At 41.1% G+C, this 10679-nt stretch overlaps 1 pseudogene across 1 annotated transcript; it reads right to left on the bottom strand.

Moving 5' to 3' along the window:
* Positions 1-237: 237 nt before the first annotated feature.
* Positions 238-5555, bottom strand: LOC308422941 (ubiquitin-conjugating enzyme E2 G1-like; annotated as a pseudogene). The gene is made up of 3 exons: positions 5526-5555; positions 789-1157; positions 238-727 (listed from the first exon to the last, which is right to left on the bottom strand). The product of its transcript is annotated as a ubiquitin-conjugating enzyme E2 G1-like (transcript).
* Between the last annotated feature and the right edge of the window lie 5124 nt (positions 5556-10679).

The following is a 10679-nucleotide window of genomic DNA, read 5'->3' as shown; positions in this document are numbered from 1 at the left end:
AAGGTTAAAACAGTTCATTAGAATTCAAAGTGTATAATCATCTGTAAGTTGGCACTTGTTAGGTTCTTGGCAGCATTAATGACTGGCATGTTTTATTGCAGCCCAGTCCCAGTCAGAGTTTGCCAACTTGTTACAACAGAAGTCCAGCCATAGGTGGGTAGAGTGTAGGAAAAACAGTGCCGTGTTTCTCAATTGGAGACCCTCAAATAAGTGAAGTTACTAGCTATTGGATAAACATCACTCAAAAGCAGTTTCTTGGCTTCCACAGCAGGCAACTTTCCTTTTAAATTCTCTGTTTCTGTCTTCCCTCCACCCTTTCGCAGCATCTACATTTGCAGGTGAGTCTGCATTAGGATCTGCCAGCATAGAAATGACACTAATCATGATGGTTTCCACAGTATGGATAGGCAGCCAGCGTTCCTCTGGCTTCTCATAACCATATTTATCCTCCCCGGGCTCATGACGAATAGAAATGCAAACATCACCATTTTTACCAACATTTGGGTGACAAATCTCTGTAATGAATTTTATCTTAGGAGGCCGGAGGAGTCAATCTTTAGGGAAAGTGAGATGAGCCTTAAAAACACCACCTTTATAAAGTACATCTGGAGGACCAGTAATAAGGACTTCCCAATGATAGAGATCGTTGTCGTCTCTTAACAGCTGCTGAAGAGCATTCCACCTGGTTTCTGTTGAGTTCTGCCAGCTGTCTTCGCAGTAGCAGCGCCTACTGCAGCTCCCGCATCTTCCCAACAAGAGCCCGGGCTGCTACCGGGACTTCGACAGACTGGGGACACGCTCTGGCCGTGGCTGGAGCTAGGTGTGTTGGAGAACCCGGGGCCCCGCGCCTGGAGTGCCTGGATCACCTGGAGCATCTGGAGCGCCTGGATCACCTGGAGCACCTGAAGCGCCTGGATCACCTGGAGCACCTGAAGCGCCTGGATCACCTGGAGCACCTGAAGCGCCTGGATCACCTGGAGCACCTGAAGCGCCAGGATCACCTGGAGCACCTGGAGTGCCTGGATCACCTGGAGCACCTGGAGCGCCTGGATCACCTGGAGCACCTGAAGCGCCTGGATCACCTGGAGCACCTGAAGCGCCTGGATCACCTGGAGCACCTGGAGCGCCTGGAGCACCGAAGTCGCCGGAGGCCGGTCCTGGGAGACCCGAGAAGCACCTCACCACTCCGCTCTCTTCTCAGCGCCTCACGCCCGAAAGGAGGGACAGTTTAGAATTTTAAGTATAAAATGTGAATAAGAAAAAAGGAAGGGACGTTTGGATTACATGATACCCTCCAGGCTTCAAGCAACCGCTTTGTATTTATTTACCAAATGTGTCCTATGAACAAAATTGAATACTGTAGAAACTAAGTGGACACGCTAAGAGTGGAAGATCTTGAATGCAGTCACTTTTGGAAAGAAGAGAACTGACTTATGCACTCTTTAAGCCTCTGTTCTATCCATGGATGACGACTAAAAATAAGATACTGTTGAACTCGTAGTTATTGAACTTAAGTTAAAACAACCATATTTTCTGGTACCCTTTTCTCTAGCTGGCATGTTTTTGGGTTTTTTGTTGTTGTTTTTTTGTTTTGTTTTTTGTTGTTGTTTTTTTGTTTTTGTTGTTGTTGTTGTTTTAGATATGGAAGGCTGGAGACTCACGTTTCTGGGACACTACTGCCATCATGCGGAAAGAACTTCAAAACTGGCATCTTTAAGCCTCTTTCCCATGATTCCTAGCAAGAAGTACCTGAGCTTATTATCAAGGCTTTCGTGACTTCGCTCAAAGACTAAGGAGAGACATGGAACTGGTGTGACTTCTCATTTTACACCTAGAAAGTGAGTTACATAGAGTAGACAGGCCCTTGCCAGGACACTCAGGAAGTTGCGTAGTGGGACCTGCGGTCTTCCCACTGTGAGTCTTGAGGACTCCTGTTAAACACTAGCACTGACACTCTGGGGCTCCTGTTTCCTGTCCCGGTCTCGTGGAACAAGAATTAGAGAGGGCTTTGGATTAATTATCACTATGCTAAGCACTTTGGTCCCCTCATGGCTTCTGAGTCCACTTCACCGGGCTGTGCCTTCAGTGCCTTCTCTTTTAAAGAAGGCACTAATAGCCCGATGGCCAGGTCTTCCATTTGCCTCCCTCAGCCCGTAGCCATCTCACTCCAAGGCTTCCTCATGATGTCTCATTGTCTTCTGAATGTGGGACTCGGAATCCATCCTATGTGCAGACACCAAATCCCAGCACTACCGCTGATGGCATGCGCTCCCGGACAGGAGCCTACCCTGGCTGTCCTCTAGAGGCTCTGCTGACCTGACTCTAGAAGTCTGCCCAACACTGGGAAAGCTGCAGGCGCAAGGTGTACTGTCTCCTTTGTGTTTTTATTAAGAGACTGTGTTGCAGTTTGGTCTGAGCTATGTATTGTAATGCTAAATTCTGTATAGCAAAGTCCGGCTTCCTCGAGACACCTTATACTCAAGGGTGCCCGCTTTTATTGTGCAAATCTGGCTCTTTAACTTACAGCTATTGGTTGAACAAAGATATGGATTTGGAGACCTTGAGTCACTGTGCCTATGAAAAGCCTAGGCACTGGCAAAATAGTACACGCCTTGGATTCCAAGACAGTGAAGGAAGCGGATCTCAGAGCTCAAGGTCACTGTGTGATAAAGCAAGTTTTAGATCTAGGGGTGGTGGTACACCTTTAATCTGAGCCCCACCTTCTGCTGGAGGCCTATATAAGGACATTGCAAGAAGGAAGACTCTCATCTTCAACCACTTGCACTTCCTTGCCAGCACATCTGTTGAAACACATTTTTACAGAAGGCGGACAAAAAATCCTGAAAGCAATGCTGAGCAGAAAACTGATAAAGGGATTCCCATTTTATTCTTTATGTTGTGTTAATAAAATCAATATGATATGGCATAAAACAAACATAGGGACCAGTGGAAGATCCAAACGTAAGTACACACAACTTGAGCCATCTAAAATTTGACAAAGAGACCAAAAACATACACTGACAAAAAAGAAAAAAAAAAGAAAGCATCTTAAACAGATGGCTCTGAGAAAACTGGATGTGCACATGTGGAAGAATGAAATTAGAACTGTGTCTATCGCCTTACACAGAAGCTAACCCCTCAATGAATCTGCTGGGAGAACCCGTGGACAGACCCTGCATGACTGAGTTGTACGGCAGGACTTTCTGAATAGGGTGCACTTGCCTAAGAATTGAGGCCAAACATTGGTAAGTAGGAAGCCATAAAACTGGGAAGCCTGTGCACAGCTGAAGGAACAACTGGGCAAATAGAAGGACACACAGTGACATCTGGCAAAGGATTAATTTCCAAAATATACAAATAGCTCAAAAAAGAATTTAAAACAAATTATTTTAAAATGGGATAGATGTGTGTGTGTGTGTGTGTGTGTGTGTGTGTGTGTGTGTGTGTACAGATTTCTCAAAGAAAAGTAAAAGTGGCTAAGTAATATTACAAAACAAGCTCCTTAGCGATGGAAGCTGCTCACTCCCTCTGCTCACGTTTTCTTTATTGCTTCTATTTCTGTTTTAAGGTCTTGAACAGTCTTTTTGTGTGTGTGTGTGTGTGTTTTTTTTTTTTTTCAGTTTTCTTCAACTGTATTTTTTCTTGTATTTTTTTCTCCAATTGTTGGTTTGTATTTCCTTAGTTTTCTTTGAGGAATTTATTCATTTTCTCTATAAGGACTCGATCATCTTCATATTGTTGATTTTCAGGCCTTTTGCCTGTGTTTCAGCTCTGCTGCTGCTGTGGTAAGGTAGCTGGTCTCCAGGGGAGACGTAGAGTCTTGGCTGTTGATTGTGCACTTCCCCCTGGAGGCTAGGCATCTGGGTTTGGGCATTTGGGTGGTTATGGGTCTAGGTTCTAATGTCAACAAAACAACCAACAACAAATGCCATCAAGGCTATGAAAAAAAAGAAGCACCCGTTAATGAAAATGTGGTATATATACTGTGCTGTGGTTTGTATATGCTTGGCCCCAGGAGTGGCACTATTAGAGGGTGTGGTCCTGTTGGGGGTGTCACTGTGGGTGTGGTTTTAAGACCCTCATCCTAGCTGTCTGGAAGCCAGTATTCTGCTAGCAGCCTTCATTTGAAGATGTAGAACTCTCAGCTCCTCCTGCACCATGCCTGTCTGACGTTGCCAAGTTCCCACCTTGATGATAATGGACGGAACCTCTGAACCTGTGAGCAGCCCCAATTAACTGTTGTCCTTATAAGAGTTGCTGTGGTCACGTTTATCTGTTCACAGCAGTAAAGCCCTAAGACACACAGGCTGCCTTAAGTTGTAAAGTAATTGCCTCTTGTCTATATCAAACAAACAAGAGGCATAATAAAATCTCAAACCAACAAAAGTCAAACATTTTTTATTTATTTTATTGTTTCTGTAAGCATGTGTTTGTGTGTGCATGTATGTGTGTGTGTGTGTGTGTGTGTGTACACATGGGTGTGTTGGTCAGAGATTGACTTTTGGGAATCAGTTCTTTCTTTTTACCTAAGGCTCCTGAGACTGAACTCAGATCTTCTAGGTTTCGTAGCAGATGCCTTTACCCCATTGAACCAACCCACCAATCTCCAAAGTCAAACTTTAAATGTTCTAATTAGTGTAACAAGGTTTGTGCTCATAAGAACCGTTTGAGTTTTCTACTCTTGTCACCCAGATTTCTAGAGTCTGCATAGGAAGAATTACTATTTAGAACAGTAGGTTCCCTCAACTCTGAACCATCTCTCCAACCTCAGATGGTAGCATTATAAACAACTCCCCCTAAGTAAGAGCAACAGTAGTGACAGAGTCTCCACTGCCACAGAGATTGCTGTCTTTACTGATCTGATTAAAGGACGGGCTATTGTAGCAAAGATCAGTCCCCTCATCTATTCACTTACTTACTTATTTTCTGTGTCACCTCAATCAATCCTTATTAACACTGTCATAGACATCTGGGGGAGACATGGGGCTCTGTGCCCCACTCTAGATATTCGTTCTTCTCTCCTTTACTCATATCCCTCCCTTTTCTGAGCCCCATCGCATTGAGAGCACACCCACTTATTAGGGCTGAACAGCCACAGTCATGACTTGAAGGGTCTAGTTTTGCCATGTAAACTCAGTTTAAATATTTTCTCTCAGCTGCCTTCCTCTGTCTATCTATCTATGTATCTCTGTATCTAGCTATGGACCTTTAGAGCCTTTTGCCATTTGATACAGTACATTTCAAATTCATACACCAAAGTTCAGTCTCCAGGTACCCTAGTCTCCGAGTACTCCAAGGATCCTGCATCTGGATTCCAGGAGTCCTCTGGTTTTCTGCCTCTGGTTTTCTCGCTCTGGCTTGGTCTTCCAGGCTGCCAGAAATGTTGAGCCCTAGGGGTTCTTCAAGCATCCTGCCTTCTACTTTGCCTGCTGTGTCAGTGCAGTGGAGGACACCAATTCGAGCTGTCTGCTCACTCATTTCCAACCACTTTCATTTTACTACCAGAAAATGAGCCTCATTCTTACCTTGCCATAGATAGGGTCCAAGACTTCCATTCCCACACAAACTTGAAAGCATTCGTAGGCCCGCCAACTGAGGTCTGGATCCAATACAAATTGAGCAATGCTTTTGAATTTCAACGTCTCACTGATTCCAATAACTTCAAAAGACAGGAGAACTAGCTGAGACAGGTTTTACTAGCCTGGACTGGAGTGGGCTTTTGAAATTTCAAAGCTTATATGCAATAACACACCTCATCCAACAATGCAAACACTTCCACTCTCTAGGATGAAGCATTCAAACATATGAGCCTATGGTGTCTGTGGTGGTTTGTATAGGTTTAGCCCCCATAGACTCATGTATTTAAATGTTTGACCCACAAGGAGTGACACTATTAGGAAGTGTGTCCTTCTTTGAATAGGTGTGGCCTTGTCGAAAGAAATGTGTCACAGTTGGGGTGGCCTTTGAGGTCCAATGCTCAAGCCCCACCCAATACAGAAGAAAGGGTCTCCTGGATGCCTTTAGATCAATATGATGTTTTGAGCAGAAAGAAAACCCCTGTATAAGATAGTATATCATCTGAGAAGTATTGATATTAGGTCTTCTTTGAAGGGCTGAAAGAATTCTGCACTAAAACAAACTGGTCCTAGACTTTTTTTGGGGGGGGGGGACTTTTAATGACTGCTTCTATTTCCTTAGCGGTTATAGGACTGTTTGGATAGCTTATCTGGTCCTTATTTAACTTTGGTACCTGGGATCTGTCTAGAAAAATAATTCATTTCATCTAAATTTTCCAATTTTGTTCAGTATAGGCTATTGTAGTAGGATCTGATTTTTTTTAATTTCCTCAGTTTCTGTTGTTATGCCTCCTTTTCATTTCTGATTTTGTTGATATCAGTATTGTCTCTATGCTCTTTAGTTAGTTTGGCTAAGTATTTTCTATCTTGTTGATTTTCTAGAAGAACTAGTTCTTAGTTTTGTTGATTCTTTGCTCTGCTTCTATTGTGTCCCACAGATTTCAGACCAAATTTAAAGAATATCTTTACACTAATCCAGTCCTACATAGGATTCTAGAATAAAAACTCCAACATAAGGAGAGATACTACACACAAGAAAGAAATTAATCGTCTTACGACAAATGCAAAAGAAGAGAACCGCAAACATATAATACCACCTCTAACGACATAAATAACAGGAAGCAATAATCATTTGTCTGTCATGTCTCTCAACATCAATGGATTCAATTCCCCAATAAAAAGAATCAGACTGACAGACTGGATACATAAACAGGACCCAGCATTTTGCTGCATACAGGAAACTCATCTCAGTGACTACCTCAGAGTAAAAAGCTGCGAACAAAAATTTCCAAGCAAATGGTCCCAAGAAACAAGCTGGAGTAGCCATCCTAACATCGAACAAAATTGACTTTCAACCAAAAGTTATCAAAAAAGGTAAGGAAGAACATTTCATACTCATTAAAGGAAAAATCTACCAAGATGAACTCTCAATTCTGAACATCTATGCTCCAAATGCAAGTGCACCCAAATTCATAAAAGAAACTTTACTAAATCTCAAAGAATATATAGCACCACACACAATAATAGTGGAAGACTTCAACACCCCACTCTCATCAATGGACAGATCATGGAAACATAAGTCAAACAGAGACACAGTGAAACTAACAGAAGTTATGAACCAAATGGATTTGACAGACATCTATAGGACATTTCATCCTAAAACAAAATGATACACCTTCTTCTCAGCAACTCACAATACCTTCTGCAAAACTGACCATATAATCTGTCACAAAATTGGCCTCAACAGATACAAGAAGATTGAAATAATTCCATGCATCTTATCAGGTCACCAAGAGCTAAAACTGGTCTTCAATACCAACAAAAACATCAGGAAGTCCACATATACATGGAATTTGAACAGTGTTCTACTCAATGATAACTTGGTCAAGGAAAAAATAAAGACATATATTAAAGACTTTTAGAATTTAATGAAAATAAAGGCACAACAAACCCAAACTTAGGGGATACAATGAAAGCAGTACTAAGAGGAAAACTCATAGCTCTGAGTGCCTCCAAAAAGAAACTGAAGAGAGCATACACTAGCAGCTTGACAGCACACCTTAAAGCTCTAGAATAAAAATAATCAAACACACCCAAGAGGAGTAGAAGACAGAAAATAATCAAATGCAGGGCTGAAATTAACCAGGTAGAAAAATAGAGCTATACAAAGAATCAACAAAACCAGGAGCTGGTTCTTTGAGAAAATCAACAAAATAGATAAACCCCTAGCCAGACTAACCAGGTTGCACAGGGAGAGTATTCAAATTAACAACATCAGAAATGAAAAAGGAGACATAACAACAGAAACTGAGGAAATTCAAAAAATTATCAGCTCCTACTACAAAAGCCTATACTCAACAAAACTGAAAAATTGGGAGAAAGTAAACAATTTTTAACAGATACCAGGTACCAAAGTTAAATCAGAATCAGATAAACCATCTAAACAGTTCCCTGACCTCTAAAGAAATAGAAGCAGCGATTAAAAGTCTCCCAACCAAAAAAAAAAAAAAAAAAAAAAAAAAAAAAGCTCAGGACCAGATGGTTTCAGTGCAGAATTCTATCAAACCTTCAAAGATGGCCTAATACCAATACTTCTAAAGCTATCCCACAAAATAGAAATAGGGGGAATACTCCCTAATTCATTCTATGAAGCCACTTTACTCAGATACCTAAACCACACAAAGGCCCAACAAAGAAAAAACTTCAGACCAATTTTGCTCATAAATATTGATGTAAAATAAATAAAATTCTCGCAAACTAAAACCAAGAACACATCAAAACAATCATTCACCATGATCTAGTAGGCTTCATCCACTGGATACAGGGATGCTTCAATATATGAAAATCCATCAATGTAATCTACCACATAAACAAACTCAAAGAAAAAAAATCACCTTATCATCTCATTAGATGCTGAAAAAGCCTTCAACAAAATACAGCTCTCCTTCATGTTAAAAGTATTGGAGAGATCAGAAATTCAAGGCACATACCTAAACATAATAAAAAGCAATATAGAAAACAACAACAACTAACTTCAAATTAAATGGAGAGAAACTTGAAGCAATCGTACTAAAATCAGGGACAAGACAAGGCTGCTTGCTCTCTCCCTTTTTATTCAATATAGCACTCAAAATTCTAGTCAAAGCAATTAGACAACAAAAGGAGGTCAAAGAGATACAAGTAAGAAAGGAAGAATTCAAGGTGTCACTACTTGCAGATGATATGATAGATAGTAAACGTAATCTATCCCAAAAATTTTACCAAAAAGCGCCTACTTCAGCAAAGTGGCTGGATATAAAATTAATTCAAACAAATCAGTAGTCTTTCTTTACAAAGAAAAAAGGGGCTGAGAAAAAAAAATGAAGAAAACACCACCCTTCACAATAGTCACAAATAATATAAAATACCTTGGTGTGACTCTAACCAAGCAAGTGAAAGATGGTAAGAACTTCAAGTCTCTGAAGAAAGAAATCAAAGACCTCAGAAGATGGAAAGATCTCCCATGCTCTTGAATCAGTAACAAAGTAAAAATGGCCATCTTACTAAAATCAATCTACAGAGTCAGTACAATCCTTACCAAAATTTCAACTCAATTCTTCACAGATATAGAGAGACAAATTCTCAAGTTCATATGGAATAATTAAAAACCCAGGATAGCTAAAACAATTATCAACAATAAAAGAGCTTCTGGGGGGGAATCACCATCTCTGACCTCAAGTTGTATTACAAAGAAATAGTTATAAAAAATGTATAGTGTTGGTACAGAGACAGGCAGTTAGAACAATGGAATAGAATTGAAGACCCAGAAATAAACCCACACATCTATGGACACTTGATCTTTGACAAAAAAGCCAAAATCACACAGTGGGATAAAGAAAGAATCTTCAACAACTGGCAGTCAGCATGTAGAATAATGCAAATTGATCCATTCTTATCTCCTTGTACAAAGCTCAAGTCCAAGTGGATCACAAACTTCCACATAAAACCAGATATGCTGACTCTAACTTACATGCTTTTTATATACCTCTAACAAATATGCTTTCTCTAGAAGAGAAAGTTGGAAAGAACCTCAAACACATTGGCACAGGTTAAAAATTCCTGAGCAGAACAGCAATGGCTTAGGCTCTATAATCAACCATAGATTAATGGGACCTCATGAAACTGACAAACTTCTTTAAGGCAAAGGACACTGTCAATATGACAAAATGGGAACATACAAATTTGGAAAAGACCTTTACCAACCCAACATCTGATAGAGGGCTAATATCCAAGATATACAAAGAATTCAAGAAGTTAGACTCCAGAGAATCTAATAACAGTATTAAAAAATGGGGTACAGAGCTAAACAAAATTCTCAACTGAGGGATCTCAGATGGCCATGAAGCACCTAAAGAACTGTTCAACATCCTTAGCTATCCGGTAAATGCAAATGAAAATGACCCTGAGATTTTTCCTTACACCAATCAGAATGGCTGATATCAAAAACGCAGGTGACATCAGATTCTGGTGAGGATGTGGAGAAAGAGCAACACTCCTCCTTTGCTGATGCCTCAATCCCACTTAGAATGGGAAACAAAATAATCACTGGAGGCAGAGGGAGGGAAGGATCTTGGAGAGTGGAAAGGAAGGGAAAGGGGGAACAGGATCATGTATGGGAAGAGACAGAAGTCCAGAGGGTCAGGAGAATGAAGAGAAGAAATGAGTAGCAGTGGGGGTGGGGAACAAGAGGAACCACTAGAAAGTCCCAGACACCAGGGGTGCTAGAGGACTTCAGGACTCAATGGAGATGACATTAGCTGAAACATCCGACAGTGGGGAGATAGAACCTGAAGAGATTACCTCCAGTAGACAGGCACTACCCCCAGTTGAGGGATGGGGCTACCTGCTCCTTTCAAAGTCTTTAACATAGAATTGCTCTTGTCTAAAGGAAATGCAGGGACAAAAAATGGAGCAAAGACTGAAGGAGAGGCCAACCAGAAACTCCAATGGAAGAGTTAGGGGAAAGACTGAAGGAGCTGAAAGGGATTGCACTCCCAGAGGAACAACAATATCAACTGACGGTATCCCTCAGAGCTCCCAGAGACTAAACCACCAGTCAGAGTT

This window comes from Micromys minutus (genome assembly GCF_963924665.1).
Source record: "Micromys minutus genome assembly, chromosome: 7".
Classification (NCBI taxonomy): Eukaryota; Metazoa; Chordata; class Mammalia; order Rodentia; family Muridae; genus Micromys; species Micromys minutus.
This window is presented reverse-complemented; position numbering and strand designations above follow the sequence as displayed.